This window comes from Sebastes fasciatus, chromosome 12 (assembly GCF_043250625.1).
Source record: "Sebastes fasciatus isolate fSebFas1 chromosome 12, fSebFas1.pri, whole genome shotgun sequence".
Taxonomy (NCBI): Eukaryota; Metazoa; Chordata; class Actinopteri; order Perciformes; family Sebastidae; genus Sebastes; species Sebastes fasciatus.
The window spans coordinates 22758168-22773912 of record NC_133806.1 but is presented as its reverse complement, the minus strand read 5'-3'; the positions used below and the strand labels follow the sequence as shown (position 1 = coordinate 22773912).

The following is a 15745-nucleotide window of genomic DNA, read 5'->3' as shown; positions in this document are numbered from 1 at the left end:
TCCACCCTGCATGACAGTTGGTAAAATTCCTTATCGCCGTAAAGGTAGATTATGCGGGGGCGATATTGAGCGATTGATCAGCGGCTTTCTAGAATAACCTTTAATCAAGTTCACTAGGGATAACTGTAAGACGTTTGGCTTTGATATTTACCATTGGCAGATTGACTCCCCTCCTTCTTTCTCTCTTCCCCTCCTCAAGGTTCTCCATCGAGTAATGTTCGACAACCCTCTGTCTCATCTGTCTATATCTTCTCTCTATGGATCGCCAATGAGAGGTCTCTCCACTTTTCTTTCATCCTCCATCTTTTTTCCCCCCAAGTAGGATGCTTAGCCAAATTAAGGAGTTCTATTTACAATTACAGGAATATACGCTAATATTTTTAAGCACTGGTCCCACGGGCCATCAAGCGCCTAAATTTGTTGGCCCAAATGTAAACTTGTGTAAAATCTACAGTAGGGCTGTCAAAGTTAAGACGATAATAACGCGTTAATGCAAATTCGTTAACGCCACTAATTTCTTTTACACATTTACACAATCAATCCTTCGGAGGTTTCTAGTGGGCTCCATTTCAAAGCTAGAGTGAAGATACTGGTATCATATGAAACTAGAATAAACCTAAGGAATCCATTGGTACCAACTATGTCATACTAGCCTGCTTGCTTGTTGGTTAAATAACGCTCCAAACTTGCACTAAAGTTTGGTGAGGAAAAATGATTTAGCCTCCTTTCCGACAATCCATTGGTACCAACCATGCCATACTAGCTTGTCGGAAAGGAGGCTAAATAACGCTCCAAACTTGCGCCCCAACAGGCAACAACAGCTGTCAGTGTGTCAGTGTGCTGACTTGACTATGACTTGCCCCAAACTGCATGTGATTATCATAAAGTGGGCATGTCTGTAAAGGGGAGACTCGTGGGTACCCATAGAACCCATTTTCATTCACATATCTTGAGGTCAGAGGTCAAGGGACCCCTTTGAAAATGGCCATGTCAGTTTTTCCTCACTAAACTTAAGCGCAAGTTTGGAGCGTTATTTAACCAACAAGCTTGCAAGCTAGCTAGTATGACATGGTTTTTCTAGTTTCATATGATACCACTATCTTCACGCTAGCTTTAAAACTGAGCCCGCTACAACCTAAACATCGCAAGTTGTGTTAATGCATTAACGCGCTATTATCGCGTTAACTTTGAGAGCCCTAATTTGAACACATCATAACGTTTTACCTTACCTTTGCTCATTTTTACTGAATAGATTAATGTTAGCTCCATTATTTAGCCAAGCAGGACTCTGCTGCCCACCGGATGCTAACAGCTATCTACTAACGTTAAGGGATCACATTAAGAAAGCATTAATGCTCTCATTTCAGCTTCACGAAACAGCCGTTCCTCGTCCATTGCGGCGCTTTTAAAGCAAGTTTCGGGATACAAAACGAGACAGGACGTCTGACAAAAGTTCAGTTGCGCTGTGCAGCCAGTTAGAATACTCCAATTAGAAAACAATGCAATCAAACTGATTGAGTCTCTGATTCTTGCTTGTGTCGCATTCACCCAGACACCGCAATCTCATTGAGACACTCAGTCTCAAGAGTGACCTGATAAAACTTAGTGGCCACAAGGGGCCACCTACAGTGGATATTTGGTGGCCACAGAGTAACTTTATGTGGCCATCGGGCCTTGGTTAATGTCAAACCCTACGTTAACAATATCTGGCTGTGCATGTTATCTGGTAGTTTGCCATCTTTACATTGTTAAAAAGTTTGTATGAGAAGAAAATTCAGAAAAAATGTGTATGCATGCTGCACTTCCGATCTATGAACTACAAGTTTAAGAATGAAAGATTTTGTGGAGTACAAACACATGCTTGTGTGTACAGTATGTATTCGTATGTAATTGAGAGTCAGTGCACGCCTACACGTGTTGCATGCACATGGGCTGTGCGTACAAGCAGCTGCATAGCATCTGTACTCTGCCTCTCTATCCTCCACATTACTCCTCCTGTTCTCTCTGATGGTTGCGAACGCTACCTCGCCACCCACTCTTCTCCTCGCCAATGTCGCTGAATGGTTCCCTCTGTTACAACTCACAATGGAGGATGGATACTGTGACCGGCAACGCCTACGTGACACATCTATAAGTCACGTACAGCAACAGACAGACAATAGGTGGAGGGAGAATCAGTAACAGAGGTCTGGCTGATGTGTCCACATTTGCTTAATGTTAGGGTCATCGGCGGACTCCCTAATGGCGAAACTGATACGCTGTTTTCGATGCTGGAAAAACAATAAGAGCGCTTTTTGTTAGAGCGTATGGTGGTGTGTCATGTCAGGTCCCTCTCATAGTGCATGTGCTACTTGTCACTGAGCCTCTTAACTGTAAAAATGTGATCATAACGAATACAGCTACTTCTGTCAGGGGTTCAAATCACTAATCCAATCTCATCAGCAATAATATATTCGAGAAGTACTCTTCAGTGAGGTTACACTGTACGCCATTTAGCACGTTTCAAACATTAACTCATTCATTAAAGGACGAGTGAACCGACGGTGTGAGGAAAAAAAGAGACAAAAGTCGGTTTTCCACCATTCAGAACTTTTTAGAAACAGGACTGACTGAATGAGAAAGGCTGCCTGTAAAGATCCACTTAGTAGTGCAAATTGTATTTCCTGCCTACTTGAGGAAGAACAGGAGCAAGAATAATGTTTCATGGAAACTGAGACAAAAGGAGAAACAGACTAAGAGCAAAGGACTTATGAAATAGAAAAAAAAGTTGACTTTCAAAACCATTATCCTTCTCTACGCTGACAGGCCAAGTATACTGCCTCTATCCATCTATTTATCTGTCTCTCTGCAGGTGTCTTAACAACGGGGTGCCAGGCGAGAGACTGAATGGTACAGCCTAAAATCTATTACTAGTAGGGAGGATAAGTGAAAATCCAAGTGCCAGTAGGTGCGTGTCAGCACAGTGGGAGAGAGGGGAGGAGAGGAGTGAAAAAACTGAGAAGAAATGAGGGAATGGGGGCTGGAAAAGATGAGAGATGTGGCTTTCAGTGATAGTTCACCACCTGCTAGCTGGCATGCTGAGTTCGTGCATATGTCTGTGAGAAAGAGAGAGTACGAGTTGGCATTTGTGAGTAAGTGTGTTTGTACGTGTAGGCCTGTGGTGGATAATTTCTGTCTCTCTGCTCACAGCGGCAGAGCACAATAATCCTCCTGAAAATCATCTAACACTACACCAGGGCTACAGACTGGCCAGCACAGCTAGACGCTTTTCCCTCGAGGTGTAGGACTCTCAAATGTCTATGTGTGTCTTAAAAACTCTTGCTCAAATTCCACACGTGCGCCTTTAAAAAAAAAAAAGAAAAGAAAATCTGCCCGGGTGTCTGGTGCAGCCTCCGCCAACACACTGACACACACAACACATCACGAGAGCCAGAAAGCACAATACACAGTGGTCACATTTCTCACATGATCCTCACCAGCTGTCAGTGTCACTCTAGACACACAGAGACCAAGTGGTGTGTGTGTGTGTGTGCGTGTGTGTGCGTAAGCCTAAACAGATACTGTAACAGGCTCCTTAGTCACGGTGATTTGACAAAGCCATAGTGACAACCACAATGAGCTGCAGCTGTATTTTCAACTGGACAGAGGGATGGGGGGAGAAATTAAGAGTGATTACAAGTAATATTTCTGAAACAAATAACTCTATGGAACTCAAATGGAGTACTAGAGTAGGGGAACTCGAATCATGTTCTCTTTCTGTCTTCCTCTTTCTAATCTGTGATCTGAAATTTCCTCCATCAGTGCAACTGTAAAAGTCTCTGACACGACACTACGCTGTATGCAGGTACACCTGTTGTCACTTTAAGCAGGGAGACACAGGCTGTCTGTTGCGTCGTCTTTGTTTTGGCCGACAAGTTGCACCTGAACACACCGCAAAGACTACAGCCGACGGCCAGTTAGCACGGACGTTCTGTGCCCGTCTGAGATGAAATAACTCTCCACACCAGCAGGTCGCGGTAGCCCGTATTTGTCATTCAAAAAGAGGAAACTTGAAGACCGAGGACTGCGGATATACAGACGTAGGCAAAGTTGTTGGTAACGTTCCGTTAAAGAGAGAAAAACCCACAATGGTCACTGAAATAACTTGAAACTGACAAAAGTAATAATAAATAAAAATTCACTGAAAATTAACTAATGAAAATCAGATATTGTTTTTGAATTATGGTTCAGCAGAATCATTTAAAAAAACAAACTAATGAAACTGGCCTAGACAAAAATGATGGTAACATTAACTTAATATTTTGTTGCACAACCTTTTGAGGCAATCACTGCAAACAAGCGATTTCTGTAACTCTCAATGAGACTTCTGCACCTGTTGACAGGTATGTTGGCCCACTCCTCGTGAGCAAACTGCTCCAGCTGTCTCAGGTGTGAAGGGTGCCTTCTCCAGACTGCATGTTTCAGCTCCTTCCACAGATGTTCAATAGGATTTAGATCAGGGCTCATAGAAGGCCACTTCAGAATAGTCCAATGTTTTGTTCTTATCCATTCTTGGGTGTTTGTAGCTGTGTTTTGGGTCATTATCCTGTTTGAGGACCCATGACCTGCAACTGAGACCAAGCTTTCTGACACTGGGCAGCACATTTCGCTCCAGAATGCCTTGATAGTCTTGAGATTTCATTGCACCCTGCACAGATTCAAGACACCCTGTGCCAGATGCAACAAAGCAGCCCCATAACATAACCGAGCCTCCTCCATGTTTCACATTAGGTACAGTGTTCTTTTCTTTGGATGCTTCATTTTTGCGTCTGTGAACATAGAGCTGATGTGACTTGCCAAAAAGCTCCAGTTTTGTCTCATCTGTCCAAAGGACATTCTCCCAGAAGCTTTGTGGCTTGTCAATATGCATTTTGGAAAATTCCAGTCTCGCTTTTTTATGATTTGGTGTCCTCCTGGGTCGTCTTCCATTAAGTCCACTTTGGCTCAAACAGTGACGGATGGTGCGATCTGACACTGATGTACCTTGACCTTGGAGTTCACCTCTAATCTCTTTGGAAGTTGTTCTGGGCTCTTTGGTTACCATTCGTATTATCCGTCTCTTCAATATGTCATCAATTTTCCTCTTGCGGCCACGTCCAGGGAGGTTGGCTACAGTCCCATGGACCTTAAACTTCTGAATAATATGTGCAGCTGTAGTCACAGGAACATCAAGCTGCTTGGAGATGGTCTTATAGCCTTTACCTTTAACATGAAGGTCTATAATGTTCTTTCTGATCTCCTGAGACAACTCTCTCCTTAGCTTTCTGTGGTCCATGTTCAGTGTGGTACACACCATGATGCCAAACAGCACAGTGACTACTTTTCACCCTTTAAATAGGCAGACTGACTGATTACAAGTTTGAAGATACCTGTGATGCTAATTACAGGACACACCTTAGTTTAACATGTCCCTATGGTCACATTATTTTACATCTTTTCTAGGGGTACCATCATTTTTGTCCTGGCCAGTTTCATTAGTTTGTTTTTTAAAATGATTTTGTTGAACCACAATTCAAAAACAATATCTGATTTTCATTAGTTCATTTTCAGTAAATTTTTATTTATTACTTTTGTCAGTTTCAAGTTATTTCAGTGACCATTGTGGGTTTTTCTCTCTTTAACGGAACGTTACCAACAACTTTGCCTACGTCTGTACAAGCCGTTGTTATGATACGTACATGAAACAAAGCAGCGTTTGCCGACCGTTTCCACACCACTCTCACTCACCACTTAGCTTTATTCCAGAAGGCCATGTCGTTGTGAAAATATCCGTGTATTGGAGTGATCAGATGAGATAAAAATTAAAAATGAGAAGAGCCTTCTGTGTTTTTCCTCGACTTTACTCGTTTGCTTGCTTTCCTCACTTCTGTTTCTCTTCTCATGCACTGATTTGTTTGAGCTGAACAGCCAATCAGAGTGATTTCTCTCACCAACGGGCGCCGCCAGCGATTTATCATGCTGAATCGGCCAAAAAACCTCCAACACGGGCTGACTAGGCCGACGGACGCTCAATGTTGGTTCCCAAACTGTCCGTGGACGGCCGTCGGCTTGGTGTGTCACAGCCTTTACACACACTCAAAGCTACACAATAGATGAAAAGGTTAATCATCAATTTAATCTAGTGTTGATTTTTTTTAAATAAAAGAATTACCTGAATATTCAATAAATTGAGATTTACTAGTTGATTGTGTGCAGCTTTTACAGGCTCTATTTTCTCCCACTACACAACAGAAAGTGCAGAATTACAGCCAAGTCAACCGATGCAACAAACACAACAGTGCATCTGCCACTGTCTGCAGGCCACGGGAATGGAAATCAATATCACCAGTTCTATCTACCGTAAAACAATCAGAAAGTGAGAAATATCTTCTGTGGTGAAGGCAGCTGTTTGCTTACAGTTATTTAATGTGGTGTTACTGTGGTATTTCACTGCTTTTAACTGCTTTGTGGTTTCAACTGTTGACTCCAGTCAGGAGTCCGTAGAGCCAAGCAGTTATGTGGAACAATTTGGAACATAATCAATTATTATAATGATTGCCTGACAAATGTGTTTTTTTTTATCCTGTCTCTGGTTATCAGGCTGTGAGGAAGTTTTTAGTTTTCAGTGTTGAAAGCAAGAGCAGTGGTTGTGTGACATTAGGCATTTTCGGACCGGAGAAACTTTTTCATAGGTCTAATAACCCCTCTTTTTGTTGTGTCTGCAACGCAAGAACTAGGAATGGTCGTAGTTGTTAGAACGACATTTTGAGGGACTTTCTTTCTTAGCTCCTATTTCAGAGTAGGTACTTTCCCAGCACAAGAGGACCCGTGAGTGACGTGAATGACGCAAGTGTACGGTGATTGGTCGAACACGTTCATGAGCACACACCCACTGAGCCAAAGAAAGAGTGGGAGCCGCAACTCAGCGAGCTAACCCGGTAGCAAAAAGCAGACCCACGGAGCCGAACGATAGCCGGTTCTAACTGAAATTGCAAAAGGAACTTTTTTGACGGCTATCATTGCTTGAGTTTATATGATTGTGGCATCTAACAGAGTTTATTTATTCTTATTACTAAAAAAAGATAAGAGAGCTTGTGAAACGTAGCAAACTAGCCACTTGCCGATGTGTCCAGTGTGTGAGAGGCGCCGGCCGGCTAATGCCACTTCAGCATTCCTATTGGCGTAGTGAATGCAAACAGAAAAAAGCCCCTTAAAAGTGTGTAGTTTTCAGGGGAGCTCCCAAGTACGCAGTTCCTCTCAGGGAGTACCCAGAACTGTTTGGTCCGAAAACGCCTATTGACACACAACAGATATGCCCATCACAACATACAGTACCTTTTAATTGACATTAAAGGCCATTATCACCTGCATTCTCAGCAAAGCGCTCCAAAGACACCTCCCGCTCCATCTCAAAAGATTTAGTACCGACTCTAAAAGCCCTAACCAACTACAATCACTGTACTGTCGAGAACATTCAGGCAGGATCATAAAAACACCATGATAGTGGCATCTAAAATTAGGACCAGGACAGACCTGTCTTCACTTAACAAAACCTATTGGATGTTACCTACTGCATAAGAAAAACCCTAAACATCATTAAAGACACCAGTGTCTCTGCTCACTCACTGCTTCCTCTGCCGCCATCTGGGAAATGCACCAGAGCCTCACCAAACCAGCAGCGCCACCCAGTTGATTGACATTTGCTTTCTATAGAACATTTTCAATGGAATTGCATTGCTAGGCAACAGCTTGGGTCCATGTTTACTTCCTGTCAGCTTATGCCATTGCACACTTTGTGTATATGTTTGTGTATACTGTGCTTACATTATACACCTGACTCACATAGACGTAAACGAGTATCCTTTATACGCATTAACATACAAAAAGATGTATAAAGTTGTTTCCTCACAAATAGGTTTACAGTCACAGTAACTTAACACAGAAGAACTCTACATGTGTGTGTGTACGTTGAGGCGTTCAGTGTGCATGCATGTGTCCAACACATGACAGGAACTATTACAGACAGCAGATACTTTCAGACCTGCACCGGAAAAAGGTATACAGATCTAACATGGACATAACATGTGCAGATACGTCTCCTGTTACCTAAGTCGTATTGTCTTCTCCTGCAAGCAAAGAAGGGAAGAGGCCTGAGGTGGTTGTTAGACAACCAAGGACATATTTCAGATTTAATTTGACGTTATACAATACACCATTACATTAAGCAACTTGCCGTTTAAAGCACTTTACCAACAATCTGTGTCTTGGGAGTCATTCAAGGTAAATGCGTCTCCGATGATTAAGTAGCAGGGTGTTTCCCTGAGCCTAGGATTATTGAGGGCAGATTACATTTCTCAGGTGGATCTCAACACTGAAACAAATTTAAGTGAGCAAAGACGGTCATTCCTGGAGCCTATTGTTGTGGATACCATTAGCATGATTAAAGATAGGTGAAAAATGTTGCAAAGTAAAAGCCTATATTAAACTGTTGACTTTGGAGGTAATGGGAGACCAGAACTTCCACTGAACCTCTAGAGGTGGGCCTCATTCAGCCACACATTAGTGCAGGGAAAGCCTAAGAGGTAACTCAAATAACACATCTTCTCTCATCTAAGACGGACGATCACACAGAGACGTGTCGCTAAAAGTGCAGCCATTTCAAAAACGCCTTGGCAAAGCGGGTCGGTCAGAGCAGCGGTGCGCCTGTGGAGAGGAGCTGTGTGATGAGATGTGTCTCTGTGTGAACTAAGTCTTCCTACATAGTTGCATACCCAAATAGCAGAAGGGATAGGATGCTAAACCTCTCAGCCTATTGCAACTGAGGCTCACAGTATGTCTGAGGTTAGCAGGGCCGCTCCTGTCATGTGGTTCTGCTAAAGGTAACCTAACAGCATAGGTTACTTGAAAAAGGCCACTTCACAGATAATTAGTAATGTTAGAATAGCTCCGTTTTGAAGGGCATGGGTTGCATATTCAGATTATCTTCTCTCTCAATCAGATACTATTTCAATAACAAGAAATAACTGCTGAGACATACTTCAACAAAACTGCAGCTGCAATTCTGTTGAGACAGCATGTTGAGACTCAAGTGGAGGCTACAATTTGAAATAAAATACAAAGCCATGGGTGACTCATCTGCTGAAGAACTTTGCTCAGGAGTTTGTTTACAAGGACCATTCTGGGGAAAGACTATTTTTAGGATAACATGGAAGGAAAAAGACAAAAAACAAGGATAACTAAACATATTTTTTTCAGTTTTTTAGCTAAGTGCTTTGTTATTTACATCTTCCATCTGTGGTTTTAAAAACAAACTCAGAGCAAGGGGCATTTTAAACCATCTGACATTTTAAATAAGCAAAACAGAATGGGGGCTGCGTAATGCCATTTGACAAGTTAGGTAAGAATACTGAATATAGACTGATGGCTTAACATTTATTACTTTGTTACTGTGACTTTGGTTCTTCAAGTAAACACAAAGCGCAGGCCATGTAATACAATTTGACATGCTAAATGAAATGCTTTAAATAGCTACGCCTGCTGTTTTGAAGGCAAAACAAATTATTTGCTACTCGAGTAAACAAAGTCATGCAAAGGCCAAGCAAAACCCTTTGACATTTTAAATAATACATAAAAAAAAGATAGATTTGAGAGGATTAACTGTATCCCGACCAGAAAAGACAGCCTAATCTTTGATTTTTGTTCTTTTCCTGACAATACAGATGACAACATGATGTGTGCATAACGCAACATCAAAGCAACAATCCATAACAGTTGCATGTCAACACGGAGCGGTTCAATTGTTTGGGGTGAAATACAGATTTTTGTTCTAGTGTTATGCGTGTGTGTGTGTGTGTGTGTGTGTGTGTGTGCGCGTTTATGTTTGTGTTGGGCGCGTGTGCGTTTTGTCTACATGGTGATTATGTGCGTACTGTGTCTCATATAGCCTGCGGCTAGTAGGAGTCTGCCATGCACACCAGGGGGGGGACTGTGCGTCGGTGTATATGTGTACATAAATGTGTGTGTACAAGAGTCTGTGTGTGTGTGTATGTGTATAAGCTTTGTTTTAGCAATGAACCTGTAGTGTTTGTTAGTGTGTGTCTGTGTTTATGTTCTGTAAGCATTATGATGCAAAATACCAGCAATCCCAATCCTTTCAGCCTGGACTAGAATATACAACTATTCTAAATTGACCACATCCACGCGGTGTGTGTTTTTATATTATATTTCTTGCCAACCATTCACGCCGAACAAGTAAAATACACACACACACACATGAGATGGATGAACTGATTAATACAGAATTGTGAGGACAAAGGAGCAAGAGTTAAAAAGAAAGAAAAGTAGTAAGCGAAATGATGAAATAAGGCACAAATTAGGGCTGCACGATTGTGGCCAAATTGATATTCCCGATTATTTTTGATCAATATTGAGGTCACGATTGTTAACACGATTATTCATAGATTTTAGGGAGAAAATATTTTTATTGCAATTTCATATTTAAATAAACAGAGCGCTGCTTTCACTTCCATGTTGTGCTACATTCCAACCATCAGAAATTCTAAACGTGATCCTTTCACATTGTTATTGTCATCTATAGTGGTTATTTGCATAATTCAAATGATTAAGAAATACGTTATTGTATTTTTAATGAAATATTTGCTTTGATTAAAAAAAATCTTGGCATTAGTAGTTTTTATTATGTATTATAATCTGCTTAGAGCTACTGTTAGGAAGTTAAACAGGTCATATTTCTCTCTCTATTATCCATTTTATATTGCTGTGAAAACATCTCCTTTTAACAACTGTATTTCTTCAAGTTTCTTGCCAAAAACTACATTTTACAAGATTACATTTGAATGCATCATGATACAGTAATAATTTGCCATCGCCCAATACTCATTTTTACTGAGTAGAGCTTGAACTCACCATAATGTGCTCCCTGCTGTCGGCAGACGAGCCGGTCACTGTGATTACTCTGAGCAGCATCGTGGGAATGAATTACAATATAATAAGTTTCTGATTAAGTTAGTTGTTCCAGATGTTTTTTAAAGTTGTACCTCCACAGCTTATTTTGAACCTGCAGTTGTTACAAATTACAGCTTTATGTCTCCTTCACTCACACTGATGAACTTCCACAACATAAACATGTTGTGTGTGTGACGTTACTGACAGTGCCGCTGTGTGCCGACGTAAAACCATCATGTGGCGGCTGCACATGTGTGTGCGACCGGCAAAAACTTGGATATACTGTATGAATATGAGACTGCTGAAAACGTCCAGCTTCAATCGGCTGATAGGCGGTTGATTGACAGTGCATGTCTTCATGTCTTGATTTATGCCGCAGAGTTTTCTGTGAGTGGAGCACGCATTTTAAATGACAATATCGCAGTTCATCATGTTCATGAAATTGTGAGAAGCCAAAATCGTGATCGCGATAAATATTTGATTCATTGTTCAGCCCTAACACAAATAGAAAGGAAAACACTGAAAGAAACAAATGAAGATATAAAGAAAAAGAAGGAAAGACACAAGGAAAGCTGGGAAAACCAAGAACACCAGCCACATAGAAGGGGAAAAAGAAATGTAATACTCCAGCTGAGATTCACCTCCATTTTTTTGTTTTTCTGTCAATTTGTGGTCATGGAGGGACATTGTTCACTACTCGTATTCCCTCTCTCAGCTCTCTCCTTTTTTTCTATTCTGCTTTTCATACCAACTGTCAATTTGCTGTCTAGTGGAAGGAGCAGAGCTGTTTTCTTCTCTCTCTCCTATTCTCTCGGTCTCCTTGAGAAAGTATGCTGTGAAAAGAACTGATTATTGGGTGGCACTCAAGCTGCTTTTCTGTCTCCTGATCTCTCCGTCTACCTTGCTCTCTCTCTTTCACTCGTTTCATTTTTTGGCCTCTCTCACTCACTCACACACACACACACACACACACACACACCCTCCTCTTTCCCTCTATCATTTAATTTCATCTGAGGATGAGGACTGGTGAAGATACTTTCTCTTTTTCTTTCCTCCACCGTGCTGTTGAGTGCTTTCTCTGCTATTGTGTCCCACTAAAAGACTCATTACTGTCCTTCCCCTTCTGCGGAAAGTGCTGTTTCTGTGAATGAATGGCTGACAGATGGAGAGAGAAAGAGAGAGAGAGACTAAGAAAGACAAAACAAGAAGAAGAGATGTCATTCATGTCAATAAAAGCAAATTTCTCTCCCTTTCATGGAATGGAATGGCAAAAAAAACACCCCAAAGCCTTTTAATGAACATGTCACCCCCCGGACAAAGGAATGAATGTTGGGCTGCACAAGGACAAAGAGCAGTGTGCCATTAGATCACGATGAATCCATTTCCTCGGTCACTACTCATCCATCCATCCATCCATAATTCCTGTACCTGTCTATATATTCACACATCCATGCATCTATTCATCTGCTCATCCATCAGTTGTGTGCATCTAAGCCATCATCTAAGCCTCACATCCATGCATCCATATCTATCTGTCCACTTTCAGGTCCATCCTTCCAGCAGCCATCAACGTGTCACTCTTCTATAAATCCATCCATCCGGCCATATTGCTTCATTCCCACACACACATCCTGCTGGCTGGTGTGCAATCATCTCTCTCTCTCTCTCTCTTTCTCCATCTCAGAAATGATAGATCTCTCACTTTGTTCCTTTTTTCCGACAAATGGACATTACAGACCTTAGTGGGTTCCTCTGCCTAACCAATCACCCACTTATCTACCACTCTCTTTTTCTCACTTTCTCTTAAAACGCTCCTCTGCATCTTAGATGAAACGACAAAAGCCTAGACTCCGTCCCTTCTATCAGCTACTCAGCTATCATGCACCTCATCACTGCAATCTCTCTCCTCCCTGATCCTTTATTCTTCTGTTTTTTCCTCTCGCTCTCTGCCAAAAGCCTGTAATTATAGACTCTGCTGCAAGACATGGGGGTGAGCATCTATCTGCCTTTCCCTAATCATTCATTCATCTCACACACACACTCCGCTCAGTGTGCGGTGGACTCACGCAGAGACTCATAGAAAATAGATGGTCTTCAAATATGTATAGGCTAGCCACCAGTGTGTGTGTGTGTGTGTGTGTGTGCATACAAGTGCATATCCTTACATATGCGTGCATACATGGATATTCCAGTGCCAGACTGTAATGAATGCATGTGTGTGCATGAATATTTTCAAATCAGAGCTGTTCACATATAATAATAATAATAATAACTGCAAATACAGATACTGGACACACGGCGGTCGAGGATATCACAACATACCAGAGGGCCGTGCTTTAAGTGTGTCCGTGTGTGTGTGTAGCTTGCAGTGCACTGCTGTGTTTCCAAGCCATTAGGTCACTTATCTATTAGCACTGTGCTCCAGTGCCACTCCGGTGTCATTAAGAGCCGACAATGCTGGTCAAGGACTACGGATTACAGATCATCAGCAGCATCACTGGAGATCACTTAATATAACAATATGTTAATTGCCAATATGCTTTGGACAGCAGAGACAAGTATTACATTTTTTTTTTTTTTTTCAAATCCAGATTCACTACTGTAGGGCTGAGCGATATGGCTTTTACATAATATTGATACGTTTAAGCTATATCGCGATATACAATATATATCTCGATATTTTCATATAGTCTCTAAAATGACATAACTGTTTGATTTAACCCTTTGATGCGTATGATCATACTAGCGTGATTATTCTAGCAAACTAATCTGAACACTCTGAGGTGGTGTACTGTCGTACTGAAGTTAGATTGGTCTTTGAAATGTATTCTTATTAAGTTTGACTAATTATTCACTTAATTGAAATCATTTTTTTCTCTGAAATGCAGTTTTGGGGGAGGTTTTTTTTTTTTTTTTTTTAATTATCATTCATTTTATTTATTATTTAATAATCATTCACCTTTTATTTATTTGTATTTATTTATTTATGACATTCACCGGAAAGTCACTTTTATTTTGAAATCAGTTCGTACACGCTCTTACCGTAATGCCTTGTATATACACGCACCGCAAAACCACGTGGGGGCTAGTTTGACCGTCCTTTTCCGACCTCAAAACACGTACTGTATAAACTCGCTTTGGCGCTTCTCTTCTTCCGTTCGCCATGTTGCACCGCCATGTTTCAACAGTAGCCCAGAACGGACAAACCAAACACTGTTGCTTTTCCTGCTTGAGTCGGAGTCGATAACGTTACTCGCTGCCGTCGCCGCCGCTCTCTCTCTCTCACGCTTCACCACTCACATACACACATACTCTATGCACTGGCTCTGCCTCAAATGGCTCTAGAGACGGCCATTCGTGTTTTTGCGTCGGACGCTGTAGCTCTCCAACACGCTTGGCACATGGGAGAAGCTTCAGTTGGTTGCAATCTCCTCACCGCTAGATACCGCAAGATCCTACACACTGGACCTTTAAATTATTAAAATATTCACAGTGTAAAACAGACACGAAGTAATTATGTTTCCTCTTCATCTATTAGTGACACTCTTTTCTCCCTCTTTGTCAAACTCTAGATCTCTGCATGAACTCTCTTCGACAGCACATTGAGGATGAAGATGATGACTTCACCTCCATGTTCCTCCTGGCATAAGGAACTACCCAGACAAAGGTATTTACAGTATAAGTACCAGACAAAGTGTGTGAGAAACATCGTGTTAATAACCATATGAAGAGTGTGACTTGCGTGTGTCTCCTATGTGCAAGAGTGTGCACGCGTTGTTACATCAACCCTAGAAATGTTAAGGCCCTGGCGTGTTGTGTAAGACTGTCGAAGAACGTCGAAAGAGTGTGAGTATGGGTGAAAGTAAGTGGGGGAAACGATTGTAAGTGTGTGTGTTGGATGGGCTGCAGACTTTATGAGGCAACTAGTTTTACAAGGTCTAGTCCCCGCTGCTGAACTTTTCATTGCGGAGTGACGTGTCGCTTTGCTTGCTGTGAAACCTTTCTCCTTTCTTTCATTTTATCTCATTCTCTGCCATCCATTTCTCTCTCCCTCTCTCTGCTTGCTTTCCTCTTCATCAGTGTCCCCCTCTCTCTCTCTCTCATGTCTCTGTCTGTTCCTTTCTTCCCCTCCCTCTCTGTCTGGCAGTAAAGGCTGATGGAGTGTGAAATTAGAAAGTGTATCATATTCTGCTCTGTGGCTCCATGTCCTGAGCTATAAGCTACAGCTAGTCAGAGTGAAAAATAACATGCAGTGAAACAGATACATTAACATGGTGTTTGTGTGTGTGCGCGCGTGTGCCCGTCTGTGTGTGTGTGTGTGTGTGTGCGTGTGTGTGTGTGTGTGTGTGTGTGTGTGTGTGTGGTGTAAAGGAAGACAGAGGACAGTTTAGCCAGCCACAGCTTATCTTAAATTACTTATCTCACGCCTGATACACTGGGGCTTTTCCACAAACTGCAGAAGCGAGAATGGATTAAAAATGTGGACACACACACACACACGCACCTTATTCATTTGCTGACTGAACAAAATTTGAATAGCCTGTTGTAAACACAACTTTTATAGTTTTGATAAGGAAAAGAACACACAGCGAGAGCTTGACAGATGTAGGATAGGTCCTGAAAAAGACGAGTACACATCTGGTGGAAACATGTGCACTGATTTAAAGTTGCTAAATATAGCCTGCACTGAACTCCTCACTAATTCCCTTAATGTTAGAGGTGTAACAAATTGATACAAGAGCCAGACATGTGGCTATATCGA

General features: G+C 41.7%; 1 protein-coding gene and 1 long non-coding RNA gene across 2 annotated transcripts in view; one reads left to right on the top strand and one right to left on the bottom strand.

Moving 5' to 3' along the window:
- Nucleotides 1-15745, bottom strand: part of cdkal1 (CDK5 regulatory subunit associated protein 1-like 1) — a 270114-nt gene that overhangs the window by 4521 nt on the left and 249848 nt on the right. The window lies entirely within an intron of this gene.
- Nucleotides 1-15745, top strand: part of LOC141779406 (uncharacterized) — a 110684-nt gene that overhangs the window by 74170 nt on the left and 20769 nt on the right. Inside the window, exon 4 of the long non-coding RNA XR_012596285.1 lies at nt 14556-14650. This is a non-coding gene — a long non-coding RNA (uncharacterized LOC141779406). The remainder of the gene's footprint in view (nt 1-14555; nt 14651-15745) is intronic.